Source organism: Bubalus kerabau, chromosome 1, assembly GCF_029407905.1.
Source record: "Bubalus kerabau isolate K-KA32 ecotype Philippines breed swamp buffalo chromosome 1, PCC_UOA_SB_1v2, whole genome shotgun sequence".
NCBI classification, from domain to species: Eukaryota; Metazoa; Chordata; class Mammalia; order Artiodactyla; family Bovidae; genus Bubalus; species Bubalus kerabau.
In genome coordinates this window covers 30649474-30674999 of record NC_073624.1, presented here as the reverse complement: position 1 = coordinate 30674999, position 25526 = coordinate 30649474, and the positions used below count along the sequence as shown (strand labels likewise).

General features: G+C 39.4%; 1 non-coding gene across 1 annotated transcript; it reads right to left on the bottom strand.

Moving 5' to 3' along the window:
• Positions 1-14296: 14296 nt before the first annotated feature.
• Positions 14297-14369, bottom strand: TRNAC-ACA (transfer RNA cysteine (anticodon ACA)). Its single transcript has one exon. It is a non-coding gene; the product is annotated as a tRNA-Cys (tRNA).
• Between the last annotated feature and the right edge of the window lie 11157 nt (positions 14370-25526).

The window sequence follows — 25526 nt, the reverse complement described above, 5'->3', positions numbered from 1 at the left end:
TGAAAGGTAACTGTTTAGTAGATGAAGGTTATTTTTGAGCATTATCTATTTGTTACTTACTAATAGCTTTTTTCCCTTTCTTTTCTTCCCTGCCCTCCTTCCAAATACATATCTTGTCTATTTAGAGTTTTAGTAGCTATTTAGAACCTTAATTTTTAGTACATTTTATCTTCTGACTTGATCTACTTGAGTTAGTGGTCAATTAACATAGACACATGAGAAGGTAACCATTTACTAATTGAAGAAACATAATGAGTTAACTTACCCCAAATTATAATTAACATCTGTGGCACTGTAAACCTCTCTTCTCTCTCTCTCTCTCTCTCTATATATATATATATATATGCATATGTATATATATATATATACACACACACAATGTGTGTGTGTGTGCATATACATACACACATATATATATATGTACATGGTGAAGGAAATGGCAACCCATTCCAGTATTCTTGCCTGGGAAATCCCATGGACAGAAGAGCCTGATGGGCTACAGTCCATGGGTTGCAAAGAGTCAGACACAACTTAGTGACTAAAGTACCATATATAAGAATGCTAGAAAATTTTGTTTCTTTATAGTGTTCAGGTTTTACTCATTATTACCTACTGAACCAAACTTTTTCTACATTTGCCCTTCTCCAGTATTTAGCCTTTAAAGGAAGACTGTGTTGATGTAGTTTTCAAGAATTTAGCTATGAATATTTGAGATATGTAGGTGGTCTTCAGTTATAATATTATACATATTTAAGGTAGTAACTAATAATAATAGAACCAAAATGGTTTTTTAGCTGTCATACCACTGTAAAATGAGAGGCAGTAATTTCTAAAGCAGTTTGAGATGGCTCAGATTGGTAATTTTTCACAATGGTGCTATCATTTGTATTCTAGGAAGAAATTTAATTTATTTTTATACTAAACTGTAACAGTCACTTTCCCCTACATTTTATTTTAAAATGCTTTTCTAGTATAAATTCTCACAAATTATAGAAATAAAATGCAAACTGAAGTATAATCACACATCAAACTAAAATAGCGCAACATGTTTTATTTATAACTACGTACTAAGTATAATGCAGAGAATAAAAATAAAAGTAAAACTCATGTGCACCAAGCTCTGTAGCTAATGTGTGCAAAAGCGCTGTGTCTGTGTCCTGGGAGATGAAAGAGACTTTGAATTTAACTACAATAGACTTAGAGCTTAATTCTTCCTTTCTTCTGCCAAAAACAATTTAGAGATCAAAGAATGTAATGACAAAACAAATGATTTCTCTTGTATCCAGTCCTGAAAACATTTGACCCTTGCCAGTTAGAAATAGGATCATATTTGCTTTAGCCTTAGGAATAAGACCAATTTATCTACAATTTTGCAACTCTAGTCCCTGTCATTAGGAAACTTATGTAGGACATTTGCACATTCTCTTCTGTCTTTCCTTCTTTTTGTACTTGGGTAACTGCTAGTCATCCTTCTCATTTCAATACAAGAATGAGTTTTTTGGGAAAGCTGTTTCTGAGTATGTCACATTTCCTTATTATAAGCTCTTACATTACCATATCCTCATCTTATAGCAGTTATCATAAGTTGATAACTTCTATAATTTCTTTGTGGTTATTTGATTGTCTTTCTTGCCCCCATTCCAACTGTAATCTTTGAGATTAAGGAGTGCTTTTGTTTTTGCTGATGATTTTTTTTCTGTCCCTGAGTGTAGAGGCCAATTCACTTTGGGGCATTAAATATATAGCAGTTGAATGAATGAATGAGTATGATAAATTGTACTCAATAAACTTATAGGAGATAACATAAAAGAAGAAGAGAAAATAAGTGAAATAATGTTCACTTAATAGTAGGGAATGATGGGATGAGTGGTAAAATAATATCCTCAAGTTGAGGGTTAGTGCAAATCTTTATGTCCCAATGCAGTTCACTACATTGCTTAATTTGAAGTAACCTGAATGATAACTATAATGAGTGTAACCACATTCTAGCCAGGGTTTTTTTTTTTTTTTTTTTAAATAGACTTTGCAGGCCTAATTACAGCATAACGTTCTTTGTCACATTTTTACGGAACCCAATTAAAGAAAGCTATTGGAATGACAATCATTACTAAGTTTTGTCTACTCTTAATTTCTTTAATCTGTTGTTTCTTAGCCAAAGGAATGTACAGGACATGAAGAAAAGAAGCTAGTTATTATACACTTCCACTTTACGTTCTTAGATAACTTAGGAAGCAATGGTCTATCATTCTAATGACTTACCCAAAGAATTACTTATTTTAAAAAATTTTGTTAAGATCTCAACGTAAGACCAGAAACTATAAAACTCCTAGAGGAGAACATAGGCAAAACACTCTCTGACATACATCACAGCAGGATCTTCTATGACCCACCTCCCAGAATATTGGAAATAAAAGCAAAAATAAACAAATGGGACCTAATTAACCTTAAAAGCTTCTGCACATCAAAGGAAACTATTAGCAAGGTGAAAAGACAGCCTTCAGAATGGGAGAAGATAATAGCAAATGAAGCAACTGACAAACAACTAATCTCGAGAATATACAAGCAACTCCTTCAGCTCAACTCCAGAAAAATAAATGACCCAATCAAAATATGGGCCAAAGAACTAAATAGACATTTCTCCAAAGAAGACATACAGATGGCTAACAAACACATGAAAAGATGCTCAACATCACTCATTATCAGAGAAATGCAAATCAAAACCACTATGAGGTACCATTTCACACCAGTCAGAATGGCTGTGATCCAAAAGTCTACAAGTAATAAATGCTGGAGAGGGTGTGGAGAAAAGGGAACCCTCTTACACTGTTGGTGGGAATGCAAACTAGTACAGCCACTATGGAGAACAGTGTGGAGATTCCTTAAAAAACTGGAAATAGAACTGCCTTATGATCCAGCAATCCCACTGCTGGGCATACACACTGAGGAAACCAGAAGGGAAAGAGACACGTGTACCCCAATGTTCATCGCAGCACTGTTTATAATAGCCAGGACATGGAAGCAACCTAGATGTCCATCAGCAGATGAATGGATAAGAAAGCAGTGGTACATATACACAATGGAGCATTACTCAGCCATTAAAAAGAATACATTTGAATCAGTTCTAATGAGGTGGATGAAACTGGAGCCTATTATACAGAGTGAAGTAAGCCAGAAAGAGAAACACCAATACAGTATACTAACACATATATATGGAATTTAGAAAGATGGTAACAATAACCCTGTGTACGAGACAGCAAAAGAGACACTGATGTATAGAACAGTCTTATGGACTCTGGTGGAGAGGGAGAGGGTGGGAAGATTTGGGAGAATGGCATTGAAACATGTAAAATATCATGTATGAAACGAGTTGCCAGTCCAGGTTGGATGCACGATACTGGATGCTTGGGGCTGGTGCACTGGGACGACCCAGAGGGATGGAATGGGGAGGGAGGAGGGAGGAGGGTTCAGGATGGGGAACACATGTATACCTGTGGCGGATTCATTTCGATATTTGGCAAAACTAATACAATTATGTAAAGTTTAAAGACAAAAAAAATCAAAGTATAGTTAATTTACAAAAAAAAAAAAATTTTGTTTATTCATTTGGCTAAATCAGGTCCTAGCTGCAGCACATGGAATCTTCTTTGTGGCATGCAGGATCTTCCATGCTGGTGCAAGGGTCTCTCTTGTTGTGGCTCGAGTGTTTAGCTGCCCCACAGCCTGTGGGATCTTAGTTCCCTGACCAGGGATTGAACCTGTGTCCCTTATATTGAGGTGATTCTTAACCTCTGAGCCACGAGGTAACTCACCAAAGAATTCTTTGAAATACTCCAGCTAATATGGCAAGAGACTAGAAATAAGAAAGTTCGAATTTGATATCTTAATTCTACTGCATATAGTCTTTTTTTGGCTGTTTTATTAGAGGTCTTTGAAATGGTCAAGCTTGACATAAGGCTGATCCCTGTAACAAGCAAGACCTGTTCCTGATTCACCCTTGCTGCTTACTTTCATGTATGTTTTGTGTACAGGTGATTCCAATCCTATTTCCCTCCCTGGAAGTTATTAGGAAAAACATTTGTATTGATAAATGACACCAGTAATTCTTATATAAAAATCTATGCTATGAAACACAAAAGTAGCCCCAAACAAATTCTGTTGGTGGTTTGTGCTGTTTGTTTTACTGCCTCCTGTGTTTCCATCTTTAAACACTTTTTTTTTTTTCTTTCTTCATGAAGTACGCTCAGAAACCAGCTCCCTGGTGTTTTTACAACTATGGATAATGCAGACAGAATATCTCTCTCTAGAGAACCATCAAAATCTGCTAAGGTGCTGTTGACAGTCTCCTTTATCGCCTGCAACATAATAAGCTTTGTCCTTACAAAAGGTTCTGCTTAGACCTAGTTAGCTCTGTTGTCTAGGTTACTAATGAGGCCAGGATCAAGGAACAGAACCTTAGCAAAGTTAATCAGGTTTGTATCATTCTGTAGTCATCCACTGTTCCTAAACCTTATGCAGTTGTTTTATAAATTTGTGTTGTCATTCACAATAGGAACCTGGCAAGAGAGGAAATGGATCAGGAATAATTTACCATTCAATGGAATGGCCATCATGGTTAACAAAAGAGTCTGAAATGCAGTACTTGGATGCAATCTCAAAAACGACAGAATGATCTCTGTTTGTTTCCAAAGCAAACCATTCAATATCACAGTAATCCAACTCTATGCCCCAACCAGTAATGCTGAAGAAGCTGAACGGTTCTATGAAGACCTACAAGACTTTTAGAACTAACACCCAACAAAGATGTCCTTTTCTTTATAGGGGACTGGAATGCAAAAGTAGGAAGTCAAGAAACACCTGCAGTAACAGGCAAATTTGGCCTTGGAATACGGAATGAAGCAGGGCAAAGACTAATAGAGTTTTGCCAAGAAAATGCACTGGTCATAACAAACACCCTCTTCCAACAACACAAGAGAAGACTCTATACATGGACATCACCAGATGGTTAACACCAAAATCAGATTGATTATATTCTTTTCAGTCAAAGATGGAGAAGCTCTATACAGTCAACAAAAACAAGACCAGGAGCTGACTGTGGCTCAGATCATGAACTCCTTATTGCCAAATTCACACTTAAATTGAAGAAAGTAGGGAAAACCACTAGACCATTCAGGTATGACCTAAATCAAATCCCTTATGATTATACAGTGGAAGTGAGAAATAGATTTAAGGGCCTAGATCTGATAGAGTGCCTGATGTACTATGGAATGAGGTTCATGACATCGTATAGGAGACAGGGATCAAGACCATCCCCATGGAAAGGAAATGCAAAAAAGCAAAATGGCTGTCTCGGGAGGCCTTACAAATAGCTGTGAAAAGAAGAGAAGCAAAAAGCAAAGGAGAAAAGGAAAGATATAAGCATCTGAATGCAGAGTTCCAAAGAGATAAGAAAGTTCCAAAGCGATAAGAAAGCCTTCTTCAGCGATCAATACAAAGAAATAGAGGAAAACAACAGAATGGGAAAGACTAGAGATCTCTTCAAGAAAATTAGAGATACCAAAGGAACATTTCATGCAAAGATGGGCTCGATAAAGGACAGAAATGGTATGGACCTAACAGAAGCAGAAGATATTAAGAAGAGGTGGCAAGAGTACACAGAAGAAGTGTACAAAAAAGATCTTCATGACCCAGATAATCACGATGGTGTGATCACTGACCTAGAGCTAGACATCCTGCAGTGTGAATTCAAGTGGGCCTTAGAAAGCATCACTATGAACAAAGTTAGTGGAGGTGATGGAATTCCAGTTGAGCTATTTCAAATCCTGAAAGATGATTCTTTGAAAGTGCTTCACTCAATATGCCAGCAAATTTGGAAAACTCAGCAATGGCCACAGGACTGGAAAAGGTCAGTTTTCATTCGAATCCCAAAGAAAGGCAATGCCAAAGAATGCTCAAACTACCGCACAATTGCACTCATCTCACACGCTAGTAAAGTAATGCTCAAAATTCTCCAAGCCAGGCTTCAGCAATATGTGAACCGTGAACTTCCTGATGTTCAAGCTGGTTTTAGAAAAGGCAGAGGAACCAGAGATCAAATTGCCAACATCTTCTGGATCATGGAAAAAGCAAGAGAGTTCCAGAAAAACATCTATTTCTGCTTTATTGACTATGCCAAAGCCTTTGACTGTGTGGATCACAATAAACTGTGGAAAATTCTGAAAGAGATGGGAATACCAGAACACCTGACCTGCCTCTTGAGAAGTCTGTATGCAGGTCAGGAAGCAACAGTTAGAACTGGACATGGAACAACAGACTGGTTCCAAATAGGAAAAGGAGTACATCAAGGCTGTATATTGTCACCATGCTTATTTAACTTATATGCAGAGTACATCATGAGAAACGCTGGACTGGAAGAAGCACAAGCTGGAATCAAGATTGCTGGGAGAAATATCAATAACCTCAGATATGCAGATGACACCACCCTTATGGCAGAAAGTGAAGAGGAACTCAAAAGCCTCTTGATGAAAGTGAAAGAGGAGAGTGAAAAAGTTGGCTTAAAGCTCAACATTCAGAAAATGAAGATCATGGCATCCGGTCCCATCACTTCATGGGAAATAGATGGGGAAACAGTGGAAACAGTATCAGACTTTATTTTTTGGGCTCCAAAATCACTGCAGATGGTGACTGAAGCCATGAAATTAAAAGATGCTTACCCCTTGGAAGGAAAGTTATGACCAACCTAGATAGCATAGTAAAAATCAGAGACATTACTTTGTCAACAAAGGTTCGTCTAGTCAAGGCTATGGTTTTTCCAGTAGTCATGTATGGATGTGAGAGTTGGACTATAAAGAAAGCTGGGCGCTGAAGAATTGACGCTTTTGAACTGTGGTGTTGGAGAAGACTCTTGAGAGTCCCTTGGACTACAAGGAGATCCAGTCAGTCCATTCTGAAGGAGATCAGCCCTGGGATTTCTTTGGAAGGAATGATGCTAAAGCTGAAACTCCAGTACTTTGGCCACCTCATGCGAAGAGTTGATTCATTGGAAAAGACTCTGATGCTGGGAGGGATTGGGGGCAGGAGGAGAAGGGGACGACAGAGGATGAGATGGCTGGATGGCATCACTGACTCGATGGATGTGAGTCTGGGTGAACTCTGGGAGTTGTTGATGGACAGGGAGTCCTAGAGTGCTGTGATTCATGGGTCGCAAAGAGTCGGACATGACTCAGCGACTGAACTGAACTGAACTGGTAAAAAAACAGCAAAAAAAAAACAAAAAACAAAAAACCAGAAAACCAACAAACAGAGGTTAATTAATAATGATTTTATATATGAAGTTCAACATATCATTACTCTGGTAAATTATTTTTCCAAAAACTTGTGAGTTTTCTCATGGATCATTTGTTTATTGACTTCTCCCACTCTCTGATTCTCTTTTACACACAGATGCTCAAACTTTACTCTGGAATGATTGCCACATTAATAAATGTAGAAGAGTGCTCCACAGAAAATAGGCTGTTTGTGTTTCTTCAAGTTTCGAGTGCCAGAAATAACCAAAAGAAATTTGCTTGTTTTTAAACTTGCATTGTCTTTGACTTTAAAAGCAAATAGTTTCTGGTCTTACATTGAAGCCTTTAATCCATTTTGAGTATATCTTTGTGTATGGTGTTAGGAGGTATTCTAATTTCATTCTTTTACATGTAGCTGTCCAGTTTTCCTAGCACCATTTATTGAAGAGGCTGTCTTTGCCCCATTTTATATTCTTGCATCCTTTGTCAAAAATAAGGTACCCATAGGTGCATGGGTTTGTTTCTGGGTTTTCTATCTTTTTCCATTTGTCTATATTTCTGTTTTTGTGCCAGTACCATACTGTCTTGATGACTGTAGCTTTGTAGTATAATCTGAAGTTAGGAAGGTTGATTCCTCCAGCTCCATTCTTCTTTCTCAAGACTGCTTTGGCTATTCTGGTTCTTTTGTGTTCCATATGAACTGTGAAATTTTTGTTCTAAGTTCTGTGAAAAATGCCATTGGTAATTTGATCAGAATTGCATTGAATCTGTAGACTGTGTTGATAGTATAGTCATTTTCATAATACTGATTCTTCCTACCCTGGAACATGGAATATTTCTCCATTTGTTTATGTTGTCTTTGATTTTTTCATCAGTGTCTTATAATTTTCTGTGTACAGTTTTTTTGTCTCCTTAGGTAAGTTTATTCCTAGATATTTAATTCTTTTTGTTGCAATGGTTAATGGGATTGATTCCTTAATTGCTCTTTTTGATTTTTCATTGTTAGTATGTAGAAATGCAAGTGATTTCTGTGCATTGATTTTGTATCCTGCAACTTTGCTAAATTCACTGATTAGCTCTAATAATTTTTTGTTACTATCTTTAGGGTTTTCTATGTACAGTATCATGTCATCTGCAAACAGTGAGAGCTTTACTTCTTCTTTTCCAGTATGGATTCCTTTTATTTCTTTTTCTTCTCTGATTGCTGAGCTAGGACTTCCAGAACTATGTTGAATAATAGTGGTGAAAGTGGACACCCTTGTCTTGTTCCTGATCTTAGGGGGAAAAATGGTACTGAAGAATTTATTTACAGGGCAACAATGGAGAAACAGACGTAGAGAATAGACTTATGGACATGGGGAGAGGGGAGGAGAGGGTGAGTTGTGTGGAAAGAGTAACATGGAAACTTACATTACCATATGTAAAATAGATAGCCAATGGGAATTTGCTGTATGAGTCAGGAAACTCAAACAGGAGCTCTGTATGAACCTATAGGGGTGAGATGGGGAGGGAGACGGGAGGGAGGTTCCAAAAGGGAGGGGATAAATATATACGTATGGCTGATTCATGTCGAGGTTTGACAGAAAACAGCAAAATTCTGTAAAGCAATTATCCTTCAATAAAAAATAAATAAATTAAAAAAAAACAGGTAGTACACGTGTCTCTTTCAATTCTTGTTTCCTCAGTGTGTATGCCCAGCAGTGGGATTGCTGGGTCATAAGGCAGTTCTATTTCCAGTTTTTTAAGGAATCTCCACACGGTTCTCCATAGTGGCTGTACTAGTTTGCATTCCCACCAACAGTGTAAGAGGGTTCCCTTTTCTCCACACCCTCTCCAGCACTGTTTATAATAGCCTGGACATGGAAGCAATCTAGATGTTCATCAGCAGATGAATGGATAAGAAAGCTGTGGTACATATACACAATGGAGTATTACTCAGCCATTAAAAAGAATACATTTGAATCAGTTCTAATGAGGTGGATGAAACTGGAGCCTATTATACAGAGTGAAGTAAGCCAGAAAGAAAAACACCAATACAGTATACTAATGCATATATATGGAATTTACAAAGATAGTAACGATAACTCTGTATGCGAGACAGCAAAAGAGACACTGATGTATAGAACAGTCTTTTGGACTCTGTGGAAGAGGGAAAGGGTGGGATGATTTGGGAGAATGGCATTGAAACATGTATAATATCATTTATGAAATGAGTCACCAGTCCAGGTTCGATGCATGATACTGGATGCTTGGGGCTGGTGCACTGGGACGACCCAGAGGGATGGTACGGGGAGGGAGGAGGGTTCAGGATGGGGAACACGTGTATACCTGTGGTGGATTCATGTTGATATATGGCAAAACCAATACAATATTGTAAAGTTAAAAAATAAAATTAAAAAAAATAAATTAAAAAAAGCAGATAGTAATTCTATTATTTAACTGCAACAGAATACATGGTTCCAGATATTTTATTAATTGTGGGTAGACACATAAACATTTTTCTTTGACTTTTGACTTGTCCTCTGAGCACTTGTGCTTTATTGTCAACTACCTTCTGGCTATTTCCAACTAGAAGTCCTCATCATCAGTGAGAAGAGTGTTTGAGAAAGATGATGGGCACAGGATCACAATGTATAAAAATCCTATCTGGTCACTGCAGTATCTTGTAAAGTCTCCAAGAGAAATATGCACACAAAGAAAATGTCATACTCCTATCAGTAACTGGGGATCTGTATGAAACCCCAATGTATATAGTTCTCTGCTGGAAGTGGAGGATGCTTTTTACTTTTAAAACAGTGGAATTGGCCAAATCCCCTTATCCTGGCCCAAGGTGTGCATTGGTAGGTAGCCAAAAGTCATGTCCCAGATTGTATAGAAATATGGAGCTAAGTGAGTATCATAGAAACTATTCTGAAACCAGTGAAACTTAAAGACTTCATCAGCAGAAATTATAAAGTTGGTCCATATGGGTAAAACTCTGTAACCTAGGACACATGTGACTGTCTATGAAAATCATCATAAATAATGCAATGAGATAAAGTCAGCAGACTAAACAAATGTAAATATTTATACATGAGGGGAATAAGACCTATCTAAGAAAAGCTCTGAAAGAAGTATGTCTAAAATGTTCAGTTATCTTTTGAGAAATAAGGTAATTGACAAAATAATACTGCATTGAATAACAACAGGAAGATTGAAAATAACCCTCCAAACATTATAGAAATAGAAAATGAAGTTATTGAAATAAAATATTTATAGATGAATTAACAGTAGACTCAACAAGATTAAAGAGAGAATTATTTAACTGGACAACAGCTCTGAGGAAATCATCCAGAATATAGTATAGTGAGATAAAAATAGGAAATATTTTAGAGAAGTTTAAAGATGTGAAAGATAGATCTAAAAGCTCCAACATGTGTTTGACGGGGAGGGAGGTGGGAGGGGGATTCAGGACGGGGAACACATGTACACCCATGGCTGATTCATGTCAATGTATTTTTTAAATATAATTTTTTAAAAAAGAAAAAATATGCAATGCATAAGAGAAAATAAAGAAGTGAATTGAAAGACACAATAAACAAAAATTCTTAAAATTGAAGAAAGATTTGAGCAGTCAGATAGTAAAAGCACACAGAGTTGTGAGAAAGATAAAATAAATTCATAGTTTATTCTTTCATTCATTTAGCAGAAAAAAAATTTTTCTTGGATACCTGTTATGTACCAGATACTGTTTGTGGCCCAGCGAATTGATCACAGCAGGCATACTTTGTGCCCTCATGGAGCTGACATTGTAGCGTGTGGCACTTGTATGCAAATCGCAAGTGAAGACGAGAGGAGGTATCCAGCATAACTGGGGAGCAGCAAGGGTCCATTGTGGCTGGAATGGAGAAATAACCTGAAGTCAGGGATTGATAAATAAAACTATGCTAATATTAAGTTCACTTCCTCAGAAGATGTCATTTGGTGAATGAAAAGGCAAGGTGCAGGGTGGAGAACATATTTGTAATATGTTTTTCCAGTGAAAAGACTGTTGTCCTATATGTGTGTGTGTGTGTCTGTGTGTGTGTAAGCTGGAGAAGGAAATGGCAACCTACTTCAGTATTTTTTGCCTGGGAAATCCCATGGGCGAAGAGCCTGGTGGGTTTGCAAAGAGTCTGACATGACTGAGCGACCAAACAACAATATATATATATAAGCACAGTAGTAAGGAAAAGGCAGAAAACAATTGAAAAGGACAAAACTATTTGAAGCAGCTTTCAGAAAGTAAACATTCAAAAGGCTTGTGAGCATATGAAAAGATGCTCAACTCTATTAATCATTAGGGATTACATTAATCCTTAATTGCATATGCAATTAGAAACCACATTATGATGCCATAGTACATCTAGAAGATGGCCAAAAAAAAAAAAAAGAAATAATACCATTTAGTGGTGAGGATATGGAGCAACAAAATTCTCATACATTGCTGGTGGGAATGTACGTTGGTAAAAAAAACCACTTTGCAAAGCTGGGAGTACCTAATAAAGCTGTAATTGTATTCCATGGCCCTGTAAGTATAGCTATATAATCAGCTGAAGTCCTTTTTTGCTGCTCTAACACAATATTACAGACTAGGTAGTTTGCAAAACAGAGAAATTTGTTTCTTATAGTTCTGGGCATTGAGAGTATGAGATAAGGGTGATAGCATGCCAGCATGAAGGCCCTTTTTGGGTCTCAGACTTGTCATTGGCTCCCTACGTGGTGAAAGGGGCAAGGGACCGCTCTGGGGTCTTTTATAAAAGCACTAATCCCACTCATGAGAGTTTCACTTTCCTTACATAGGCACCACACAAAGGCCCACCTTCTAATATTATCACACTGAGGATTTCAGCATGCAAACTGGGGGTAGGGGCATGAAAGTTCAGGCCAGAGTAAATGTATACATTTGATTACCATATTAGATGTATAGGAATGTTCATGGTATCACTATTTGTAGCAGCCAAAATAAAAAACTAACCAAGATGTGGTAGAATTGATAGAAATGTATGCTTTGTTTATACAGTGGAATACTATACAGCAGTGGAAATGACTGAATTACTGCTACATGAAATAACACATGTGTATCTCACAACCATAATATTGAGCAGTCTAAGCCAGATACAAAAGGGTACAATAGATACTACATAGAATATATTCCTAACCATGTGTAGTTCAGCAAAATATTTCTGTTGTTTAGATCACTCTGTTAAGATCCGTGAAAACTGAAGTATAATACAAGTTCTGGATCTCTTCTATTTATAACCCAATAAGAAAGGGAAAGCTTTTTGTTTTCCACGCTTAGTCTGCTCTAGAGAATTCTCACTTAGCCAAAATGATTTTGAAATTTTAGTTTCTATCAGTACCAAAGCTTGCTTTTTAATCAATTCTTAAATTTTTCTTGGTTTTACTGGTCATCTTCAGAACTTTCAGGGGAAGTCATGATGCTTAATGTATAAATGTGATGGGCTTATTTTGAGAGGAGAGGTTTGTTTCTTTTAGACAGTAGAAATGCTTTAAACTGAAGGGAAGCTAGTTTTCTTTCTCTTTCCTATATGAGGTATATGCTTCCCTGGTGGCTCAGCTGGTAAAGAATCTGTCTGCAATGTGGGAGACCCGGGTTCAATCCCTGGGTTGGGAAGATCCTCTGGAGAAGGGAATAGCTACCCACTCCAGTATTCTGGCCTGGAGAATTCCATGGACTACTTCATGGGGTTACGAAGAGTTAGACAAAAGAGTAGTTTTCTTTCCATTTCCTTTCCTATGGTATATAAGTCAGAGTAGCTTGTTGGCAAAACATGCTGTTCAGTGTGGAGGTAGGGGATGGAGAGTGAGATTTTCAATTTGGTTATGAAAACACTCCCTTCTGAACAAGTTAGGATGTCTTCCTTTAGAAGGGGAGGTAAAAACATTTTTAATGAGCTGGCAAATTACTTCATACAGAACTGAAAACCAAGAAAATCCTTAGGCCAGTCCCCGAATGCTCATGGTAGAACAGTTATGGAGAATCTAAGGAGATTTGATGGTACTAATTATTTTTTAAATCATCAGAGACTTGGGGACTCTTTTGATTGTGGGGGGGACTTCTTGTCTTAATTTTAAAGTGTAATAATTTTATTTTGTAAAAAAATTTAATACCAACCCCCATAAATATAGTTGTGTACTTAAAAGTGTGATAAAAACCAACTGAATGATAATAGTATTTATTCCTTTTTTTTTTTTTTAAACTGTTTCCCCACATATTTCTGCTTATTTGTGGGAAAGGTCAGGTAGGAGTGAGATTGAAGGGGAGTATGTGTTTAACCTTGTTTGGTGTCTTGTTTTATTCTTTGCTTTTCTACAAGCTGTGATCTGCAAGCTGGAGTTTTTAGCCTCCATAAAAGAAGTGGTAGGCTTGGTAGTAATATGACTGGAATATGAAATGAATCAGTGTATTGGAAGCCACCTTAATTTGGTTTATGGTAACAGGGCATTCACTGGCAAGATAGTTGGTTTTATTTGCAAGCCTTTAATGAGGGAACTTACAAGAGGAGCAAAGAGACATTGCTTTTCCCTGAGTCTTATAATTTTTGGTCTGTGTCTTCATGACAATCAATGTTGAATTATTTCAGCTTATCTGAGTATAGTGCTCATCAGTTCCAGATCATTAATTCAGTTCCCATATGGGCCAGTTTGTCTTTGTTCAGTTCCTTGGCCACACGCTAGCTCTGAACTATCATCTCTTAAGTGGGTTCTATTGATCACTGAAGACAGAACCAGACATTATGAATAAATAAGCTCAAATCCATCACCATTGCCAGAAAGGAACTCAAACCACAGGCTCACCATGGCAAATTAGTGTCATCTTCTGTATACAAAAGGAAATAATGACTTTTGTTGATATTTAAGGTCTACACACCATCCGACCTCATGGGCTGTAGCCTATCAGGCTCCTCTGTACATGGGATTTTTCCAGACAAGAGTACTGGAGTGGGTTGCCATTTCTTTCTCCAGGGATCTTCCCTGCCCAGGGATTGAACCTGGGTCTCCCACATTGTAGGCAGACGCTTTTACCATCTGAGCCACCAGGGAAGCCTATCCTGAAATTAAGCTCACAGCAACTCATTGAGGTAGACTTTTATCTCACTTACAGGAAAATGAGACTCAATGAGGTTAAATATGGCCAAAGGGGAAGATGGTATGCTTTGAATTCAAATAAAGTTGAGTTTGGGCTTTCCAGGTGGCTCAGTGGTTAATAATCTGCTTGCAATGCAGGAGATGTGGCAGGAGTCATGGCTTTGAATCCCTGGGTCAGGAAGATACTCTGGAGGATCAAATGGCAACACACTCCAGTATTCTTGTCTGGGAAATCCCATGGATAGAAGTGCCTGGTGGGCTGCAGTCCATGGAATCACAAAGAGTCAGACACAACTTAGTGACTGAGCATGCAAAGTTGAGTTTGAAATCTAGCTTTGATAACATATAAAATGTGAAGTGGGAAAGCTTATCTATTTTCTTACTAAGATAGGATTAAAAATATGTGCCTTGCATTATCAAGGTTAAAAGAAAATGATGCATATAAATCACTTACTACTAAGCCTGGTATGTGTTATTTTTATGAAGGGATCTTCCTAGGATCACACAATTCATGGCAGAACTAGGGTTTGCTTGCACATGGATCCTCTGACTCTAAGTTGAGTGCCCTTCCTTCTGTATGACAGCTGAGATTAGGTGAAATGAAGGGTAGAGGTGGGAAGTCACCATCACTTTCCTCTATATCAGTTCAGTCTCTCAGTCATGTCTGACTCCTTGCAATCCCATGAACTGCAGCACGCGAGGCCTCCCTGTCCGTCACCAACTCCTGGAGTCCACCCAAACCCATGTCCGTCGAGTCGGTGATGCCATACAACCATCTCACCCTCTCTTGTCCCCTTCTCCTCCTGCCCTCAATCTTTTCCAGCATCAGGGTCTTTTCAAATGAGTCAACTCTTTGCATGAGGTGGCCAAAGTACTGGAATTTCAGCTTCAGCATCATTCCTTCCAAAGAAATCCCAGGGCTGATCTCCTTCAGAATGGACTGGCCCGATCTCCTTGCAGTCCAAGGGACTCTCAAGAGTCTTCTCCAACACCACAGTTCTACAGCATCAATTCTTCAGCGCTCAGCTTTCGTTATAGTCCAACTCTCCATCCATACATGACCACTGGAAAAACCATAGCCTTGACTAGACTGACCTTTGTTGGCAAAGTAATGTCTCTGCTTTTGAATATGCTGTCTAGGTTGGTCATAACTTTCCTTCCAAGGAGTAAGTGTCTTTTAATTTCATGACTGCAATCACCATCTGCAGTAATTTTGGAGCCCAGAAAGATAAAGTCAGCCATTGTTTCCATTGTTTCCCCATCTATTTGCCATGAAGTGGCAATATATGAACCTCTATATAGCAGTTCCCAAACCTGCCTGTGCATTTAAAAGAGGCAATTGAGGACTATGATCAAGTGCTTGGATTTCCATATCATCCTAGACCCATGACTGTCCAGCTGCAGACTGTGTTTCCCAATCAAATGACTAAGTTCTCACTGAGTGGTTGAGAGACTTAGTGTTATGGGCAACTTCTACCCTGCTGCTGACAAATCATTTGGCTGAATGTCAACTCTTTACCTTCCCAAAGCTGAAAAGTGAATATGACAGTGACCTCACTTTGACCCAAGAGTCAAGGCAAGACTTCCGCCATTAAGTTTGCAAAAAGTGTCTTGTTTAATAGTTAATATTTTATAACTGTAAATGGAATGTATCCTTTAAAAATTGTGAATCACTGTGTTGTACAACTGGAACTTACATAATATTGTACATCAAATCTACTTTGATTAAAAAAAAATCACTTCTTGTTTGTAAGCTGGTTATGTGGATGAGCAAGAAGGAAGAAAACTGGGGTCTTTAGATGGAGCCCAGCTACTCTGTCTGTCTGGGTTACTCATTGTCAGGACTGTTAAGAAAGAAATACATGTCTATCTTAAATTATGTTGCTGTATTTTGGGATGGGAGATGCTCTTTGCTTCAGAAGTTTAGTCTTTAAGCTACTTAGGAGGCTTTGAAAATGTAAACAGTCAAACTCTATGAGACTTTAAAATCAAATCTTTGTGAATGAACTGTACTGTTTACATTAGTAAACTGTACTGGTAGCTAGGCTTGAGAACCACTGTTCTGTGTAACAAAAGACCCTTTCTCTGAAAGTCTTCACTTTTTGTAAAACAAGAAAGATTAGGAGGAGAGGGAGGGAAAACTAGAGAGATGGATAAAGCACATGAACAGAGACAAGGTAAGACAAAACTGGAGTTTCCTAATGTTGATAGTGGTTTTCATACTTTTGGATCCAATCCCTTTTCAAGACTGATTTAGTATTCCTGCTCTTGGTATGGTTGTGTGTGTGTGTGTGTTCATTTGCTCAGTTGTGTCTGACTCCTTATGGCCCCATGGACTGTAGCCCACCATGCTCCTCTGTCCATGAGATTCTCCAGGGAAGAATACTGGAGTGGGTTGACATGTCCTCCTCCAGGTGATCTTCCCAACCCAGGGATCGAACCTGCGTCTCTTGCATCTTGTGCATTGGGCAGGTGGATTCTTTACCACTAGTGCCATCTGGTGGAGAGGGCAATGGCACCCCACTCCAGTATTCTTCCCTGGAGAATACTTCCATGGGGTCGCTGAGAGACGGACACGACTGAGCGACTTCACTTTCATTCACTTTCATGCACTGGAGAAGGAAATGGCATCCCACTCCAGTGTTCTTGCCTGGAGAATCCCAGGGACGGGGGAGCCTGGTGGGCTGCCGTCTCTGGGGTCGCACAGAGTCGGACATGACTGAAGCGGCTTAGCAGCAGCAGCAGTGCCATCTGGGAAGCCCCCTTGAGAGAAGTGCATATCCCTAAAGCTGTGAAAAGAGGAAATATTTATTATTTAAAGTTTTCCCTGCCTTCCAAGGAAGTGGGTACTTCACTGCATTGGTAAAATACAACAGGCTGGGGAGTTAGAGACCTCAATTGTTCTGCATAAGTAAAGGGACTTAAGTTTCAGTCCTAGACCTGTGTTGGAAATGCTTGGACAGCAGAACTTGTAGTTGAGAAGGGAGAGACTGCTGCACTGGGAGAGAACGTTTGGGGAGACGATGGAAGTTTGACCATGCAGTATGGAGTAGAAGCCCTCTTTTCCATTTCCCCACAGAACTTTCAATGACACATCATTTTGTGTGTGTAGCTAGTATGTTGATGAGCTGGAGATATATATATATATTTTTTTTAAATTATTTATTTCTGATTTTTTTTTTTTTTGGCTGCACTATGTCTTCACTGCTGTGTGCGAGCTTCCTCTACTAGTAGCCAGTGGGGACTACTTTCTAATTATGGTGTATGGGTTTCTCATTGCAGTGGCTTCTCTTGTTGAAGAGCATGGGGTCTGGGCATCCGGGCTTCAGTAGTTATATTGTGTGGCCTCAGTTGTGGCTCATGGGCCCTAGAGCACAGGCTATGTAGTTGCCTGTAGGGAATTCATTGCCCTGCAGCATGTGGAATCTTCCTGGACCAGGGATCGAGCCCGTGTCCCCTGCACTGGCCAGTAGATTCTTAACCACAGGGCCACTGGGGAAGTCTGAGCTGGATATATCTTGATGTCCAGGGTTTTTCCAAGTACTAAATTCAGCTTCCAGGTTGATATGAAATGAGATGAGCATTCTTTCCATGGGATCTAACAAGTATCACTTAAAATAGTTGGCTTTGGTAATTAGCAACCAAAAAACAAAAACAAAAACAAAACCCACCAGTTAGGACTACTTGTTCTATGTAGACGACTTCCCTGGTGGCTCACACGGTAAAGCGTCTGCCTACAGTGCAGGAGACCTGGGTTCAATCCCTGGCTTAGGAAGATCTCCTGGAGAAGGAAATGGCAACCCACTCCAGTATTCTTGCCTGGAAAATCCCATGAATGGAGGAGCCTGGTAGGCTACAGTCCATGGGGTCTCAAAGAGTCAGACACGACTGAGCGACTTCACTTCATTTCACTTCAGAGGGCTTCCCAGGTGGTGCCAGTGGTAAAAAGATCTGCTGGCCACTGTAGCTGATGCCAGAGACACGGGTTTGATCCCTGAGTCAGGAAGATCCCCTGGAGTGGGAAACGGCAGCCCACTCCAGTGTTCTTGCCTGGAGAATCCCATGGACTGGGGAGCCTGGTGGGCTACAGTCCTTAGGGTTGCAAAGGGTCAGATATGAGGGCACACGTGTACTGCACTGCACCATTCGGTATAGATACAAACTTAGCCCTTCTGTGTAATCCTCATGTTAACTTTTATATACCTATGCAATTTTTACACCTTGTGCTTTTCAATAATGGCCCTTGAATGTTTATTCCCTCTACACCTGATACTTATATGTGAGATATCAAATTGAGTTTGGGAAGAGGAAAATGATGCCAGCACTGTCAGTAGTCATCTTTATCTTCCCGTTTTAGACTGCTGCTCATATGATAAACAGCCTCATTCCACTCCGCAACAGCTGCATTTTATTGATGTGGCTTGTTATGTTTGTAAAGAGTCCATAGGTTACAAGTCGGCTCAAGTGCAAAGTGTTCTGATTAATGATCATCTTCAAAATGACAAGTGATAAAGCACTTGAGGATTCTAGGAGTGAAGAGACAACCTTGCAGCATTATTGGGGGCTCCTGAATTTCTGGTGACTGTAAAAGTATCTCTTTGGAGATGGGCTAACACACACATCCTCTAATAAATTAAAATTTTGAATGCACACCCCTTTTTGTTGCCAAGTACTACTACACTTTAGTCAGATAAAAGGCAGAGTGTGTGCCTGGTATTTGATCACTTTAGAAGACTTATAGTGTAACACGGGCTTCTCAGGTTGTGCAGTGATAAAGAATCTACCTGCCAATGTAGGAGATGCTGGAGACCTGGGTTTATTCCCTGGGTGGAGATGATTCCCCTGGAGAAGGAAATGGCAACCCACTCCAGTATTTTTGCCTGGAAAAACCCATGGACAGAGGAGCCTGGTGGGCTACAGTCCATGGGGTTGCAAAAAGTCAGACATGACTGGGCACAACAATAGCAACAACAAAAGTGTAACACACTACTGTTTTTATCCTTTGCATTTAGATTATAAACTAATAAAATTGAGAATTTCCTTTTATAATCAAAAGACAGGATGTTCAGAATTTCAGGGCCGTCCCAGAAATACCATTAGAGAGACTGTACTGGGAGGCTTGATTTATTTGTGATCTGTTTCACTGTTGTTCCTTTGTTTGGCTTTGTTTTTATAACTTTTCAGAATAAGAGAGTGATTGCATCTACTGCTGTAGCATTTTCTCAGAACACCCATATGGGGCATATTTTAGATGAAACAGAGTCTCTGGTTGGCAGTAGCTCCCTTTCATTTCACTCTATTATTAAGAGTCATTTCTCAAACCGTTTTTAAAATTTACATCTGGAATAGAAAAATAGAGGACTCTAAAGATGTCTTTGAAAATTAATTCTGTAGTAAGTCTTCTCACCATCTAGGGAATTGAAACTTAGCAGCAGATTTTCTTTAAGTGGGCTTTCTGGATGCAGAGCAGGATTCAGTTAGTGGATAAGAGGAAGGGTGTATTGAAAACAAGGGAATGTTAGTGATGGCAATCAGCACACATTAAATAGTGCATTTTTTTTTTTTTTGAAAATGAGCACTGAATCAGAAGTCATAATCACTCAGTCACCTGCTGGGTTCATTTGCCCTTCAGAAATGAGGACATCTCAAAGTGTAGAGCATTTCAATAGAATAGCCAGACAAGCTTGTTGTATAGAATTTTATTTGACAGGCTGGAACTTGTTTCCAATATTCTTTTTTTCGAATTACATGAAAAACTGTATTCCATGGTGCATTGTGAAAGCATAAATGGTAGACGACATCAAAATGAAGCAAAGTGATCTTTTTTTCTCCATTTTTTTTACCGATAATATCTTCCTGTGGCTGTGACTACCAGATCCCATGATAAGGCAATTAAATAGTTCATGTAACAGACTTAAATTGAAGAAAGTGGGGAAAACTACTAGACCATTCAGGTATGACCTAAATCAAATCTCTTATGACTATACAGTGGAAGTGAGAAATAGATTGAAGGGACTAGATCTGATAGGCAGAGTGCCTGGTGAACTATGGACAGAGGTTTGTGACATTGTACAGGAGACAGGGAGCAAGACCATCCCCAAGAAAAGAAATGCAAAAAAGCAAAATGGCTGCCTGAGGATGCCTTACAAATAGCTGTGAAAAGAAGAGAAGTGAAAAGCAAAGGAGAATAGGAAATATATACCCATTTGAATGCAGAGTTCCAAAGAATAGCAAGGAGAGATATGAAAGCCTTCCTCAGCAATCAATGCAAAGAAATAGAGGAAAACAATACAATGGGAAAGACCAGAGATCTCTTCAAGAAAATTAGAGATACCAAGGGAATATTCCATGCAAAGATGGGCTCAATAAAGGACAGAAATGGTATGGACCTAACAGAAGCAGAAGATATTAAGAAGAGGTGGGAAGAATACACAGAAGAACTCTACAAAAAAGATCTTCATGACCCAGATAATCATGAAAGTGTGATCACTCACACTCATCTAGAGCCAGACATCCTGGAATGTGAAGTCAAGTGGGCCTTAGGAAGCATCACTATGAACAAAGCTAGTGGAGGTGATGGAATTCAGTTGAGCTATTTCAAATCCTAAAAGATGATGCTGTGAAAGTGCTGCACTCAGTATGCCAGCAAATTTGGAAAACTCAGCAGTGGCCACAGGACTGGAAAGGTCAGTTTTCATTCCAATCCCAAAGAAAGACAATGCCAAAGAATGCTCAAACTACTGCACAAATTGCACTCATCTCACACGCTAGTCAAGTAATGCTCAAAATTTTCCAAGCCAGGCTTCAGCAATACATGAACCGTGAACTTCCAGATGTTCAAGCTGGTTTTAAAAAAGGCAGAGGAACCAGAGATCAAATTTCCAACATCTTCTGGATCATGGAAAAAGCAAGAGAGTTCCAGAAAAACATCTATTTCTGCTTTATTGACTATGCCAAAGCCTTTGACTGTGTGGATCACAATAAACTGTGAAAAATTCTGAAAGAGATGGGGATAACAGACCACCTGGCCTGCCTCTTGAGAAATCTGTATGCAGGTCAGGAAGCAACAGTTAGAACTGGACATGGAACAACAGACTGGTTCCAAATAGGAAAAGGAGTACGTCAAGGCTGTATATTGTCACCCTGCTTATTTAACTTATATGCAGAGTACATCATGAGAAACGCTGGACTGGAGGAAGCACAAGCTGGAGTCAAGATTGCTGGGATAAATATCAATAACCTCAGATATGCAGATGACACCACCCTTCTGGCAGAAAGTGAAGAAGAACCAAAGAGCCTCTTGATGAAAGTGAAAGAAGAGAGTGAAAAAGTTGGCTTAAAGCTCAACATTCAGAAAACGAAGATCATGGCATCCGGTCCCATCACTTCATGGGAAATAGATGGGGAAACAGTGGCTAACTTTATTTTTCTGGGCTCCAAAATCACTGCAGATGGTGACTGCAGCCATGAAATCAAAAGACGCTTACTCCTTGGAAGGAAAGTTGTGACCAACCTAGATAGCATATTCAAAAGCAGAGACTATGCTAAGCAAAGCTATGTTTTTTCCAGTAGTCATGTATGGATGTGAGAGTTGGACTATAAAGAAAGCTGAGTGCAGAAGAATTGATGCTTTTGAACTGTGGTATTGGAGAAGACTCTTGAGAGTCCCTTGGACTGCAAGGAGATCCAACCTGTCCATCCTAAAGGAGATCAGTCCTGGGTGTTCATTGGAGGGACTGATGTTGAAGCTGAAACTCCAATACTTTGGCCACCTGATGCGGAGACCTGACTCATTTGAAAAGACCCTGATGCTGGGAAAGATTGAGGGCAGGAGGAGAAGGGATGACAGAGGATGAGATGGTTGGATGGCATCACCAACTCAATAGACATGGGTTTGGGTGGACTCTGGGAGGTGGTGATGGACAGGGAAGCCTGGCATGCTGCAGTTAATGGGGTTGCAAAGAGCCGGACATGACTGAGCGACTGAACTGAAGTGAACTGAATAGTCTTACTCCAATGACAGCCTGGGGCAGTAAAATAATGCAAATAGATATACCATTTGAGCATGTAGTTCCATAAAATAAACTTGATGGAGGCATTACAGTGAAAATAGTAAGGCACTGCAACCAATTTTTTTCCTTTGTAAAGTCTTTGTAAAGACTTTCATACAAATTGACTTTCCAGTCTTGTCTTCTACCAGCATTAATGTGGTTATTATTCATTTTTATCTTTGTTGAAGATTTTGGACACATTTGCTATTTCTGATAAGATAGAGGGTTCATGATCCTGCTGACTGTAAGTCCATGTTCATGAATATATAAAACTGACACTTCATACATACACAATTTGACCTACAGTTCACAAAAGCAAAGCAGACTGAATTGGATGGGAAATGATAAGGACCGCTGTTTCATAATATATTCTTTGTCAAGTTGGCCACAGCATGTATCATGATGATATCCAAATAGTCCATTTTATGGGACCCTGGGTCCTCCAAACATTATCCTTTTTTCTCCAGCTGTGCATTCTCAACAGTATTTCCTCCATCTCTTTCATGAGTCTCATACATCAGATCTTACACTTCCATAATTCTTACTGTATCACTTTGTTAATTGTAGAAAATTTTGAGAAGGTGAAAATAAGAATCCCCTGACTCTGTGTCCAGACATAACTAATATTAACATCTCAGTTTCTTTTCTTTTTTCTACCTTCCACTCCTCTTTCTATGTTTTCCCCTCCTTCCTACTTTCCCTGTAAGATTAAATCAAATTATAAAGAGGACAGTCTCCCTCATAGTGCTTTAAGGCAGAAGCCCCTAACCTTTTTGTTACCAAGGGCCAGTTTCATGGAAGACAGTTTTTCCCTGCTCAGGTGGGGGATGGTTTCAAGATGATTCGAGCACATTGCACTTACTGTGCACCTTATTTCTATTATAATTACCACATCAGCTCCCCCTCAGATCTTCAGACATTAGCTCCTGGATGTTGGGGACCCCTGCTTTAGAGAATTCATCATTTGGAAGTGGAATCTCTACCAGGCTATTTTGGTCCATTAGTTCCTCAGGTAGGTAGTGGATGTACACATACAAAAATATTTCCCCATGTTTAGGATCCTGCTTATGAGCCCTCTTACACAGAGAGAGCCTTTTCATAGAGTCTTATCTGTAACATGTAACATCAGCATTAGAGGCTGTATTGAGATGGCTGCAGTTATGAGAGAGTATCTTACCTGGCTTAAGGGAAGGCTCAGCGTATGGAGAGAAGAGTGGCAGTGTTTATTTTATTTTTTCATTTCCAGCCTTGTTAAGAGCCACACAAGGGGTATGAGCTAATTATGAATAATGTAGTAATAAAATGCCAGGTTCTTAAGTCAGGCAGGCTTGGCCATGATGCCCTTAGGGAAATCTTTCCTATTATCCAAGCTTCTATGTCCTCATCTAAACAATATAGACAATAATAGGGTGTTGCCTATAGGGTTCTTGTGAGCACCCCCCCTCTGTCTCAACTGCTCCCTTGTTATAATGTGTGTATGTGTATGCGTGTGTGTGTGTGTGTGTGTGTGTGTTCAGTTGTCTGACTCTTTGTGACCCCATGGACTGTAGCCCACCAGGCTTCTCTGTCCATGGGATTTCTCAGGCAGCAGTACTAGAGTAGGTTGCCATTTCCTCTTCCAGGGATCTTCCCGACCCAAGGGTTGAGCCCACATCTCTTGTGTCTCCTGCCTTGGCAGGCAGATTCTTTACCACTGCACCACCTGGAAGTCCTCAGTAATTACAGGCCCCAATATTCATGTCCTTGTGTATTCTCTGCCTGCCCTGGTCCTGGACTTGACTCTGTGATTTTTATTTAACTATGAAACTTGCTTGGTTAATGGGACATTAGCAATCATGACACAAAGCACTGTCCAGTGGGGCTTGGTTTCTTCTGCAACCAATCACTATGAAGAATCCCAAGTTACCCTATTGATGACATAGGGTCCAATCAACAGCCAGCACCGTCAGATATATGTGTAAAGACATCTTAGATTATCTAGTCTCAGTTAAATTGTTAATTAAGTCCAGGAAAGATCTGCAGAAGAATCACACTAAATGGTAAATTAAGTGGTAATTGTTTTATGTTACTGAGTTTTGAGGTCGTTTTTAATGGAGTGATAGACAACCAACATAACACCCGTTGTGTACGACTGTGTATTTTCTTTTACTAAAAGGTAGAGTTCATTTTACCATCTCTTGATTCTGAGTTTGGTCATAGGACTTGCTTTGGGCAATGGGATACTAAGCAGAAATGATGCAGGTAGAAGTTGTAAAGAGCACTTTTCTTATTTTGTTTTCTCGCTTGCTTCTCTGCCCTTGCCTTGAGAAAGCCTGGCTTGGTAGAAAGAGACTCAGTTCAGAATTGCTCAGTTTTAACTGAGGCTGTTTAAGATCAGTGACTGGGTGGCAACTGTCAGATGTGTGAGTGAGCGCAGCTAAGGTCAGAATTGCTAAGCCCACATTGCCAGCCTTCATTGATGACTCACAGGCTTGTGACCAAAGGAATGCCTATTGTTTTAAGCTGCTCGTCTTAGGGTAATTTGTTGTGCAGCATTATTGTGAATAGATAACTAATGCATCCCCCTTGCCTAAATGTTGTGCATTCACAGCAGCTGCTAAAACATTGTCTCATCTATCCAGATCTTTCCATGTGATTCTCTCAGTGTCCTAATTTTCTCAGTGTGTATTCTATCCTCTTTCCTCAAGCCCATCTTGTTGACTCAGGTCTGGACTCTATTTTTGGGTCCTGTTCCCAAAAGACATCTAGTATCACCTCAGACCTGATGAGCCTCATAACTCTGAGAATATAATGCAGCCTCTACTTTTATGGTGAAACTCAGGATTTTTGAATAATCGATAGATCAAAATCACATTCGTCGAGACTGACCCAATCAATTCTGATGCTCAAGGCTTAGCTTTACTTTTTCTGGATAGCTGGTGCACTGCAGCTGTCCCTGTAATAGAAACCACAAAAATGGAACATTTCTCCCCATTTTGATGTTTGGTTATGAATTCCACATGCAAATCCTCACTACTTTTCAATCTGCTATAGAAGCTTTCCAGGGCAGAGAAACAATCTA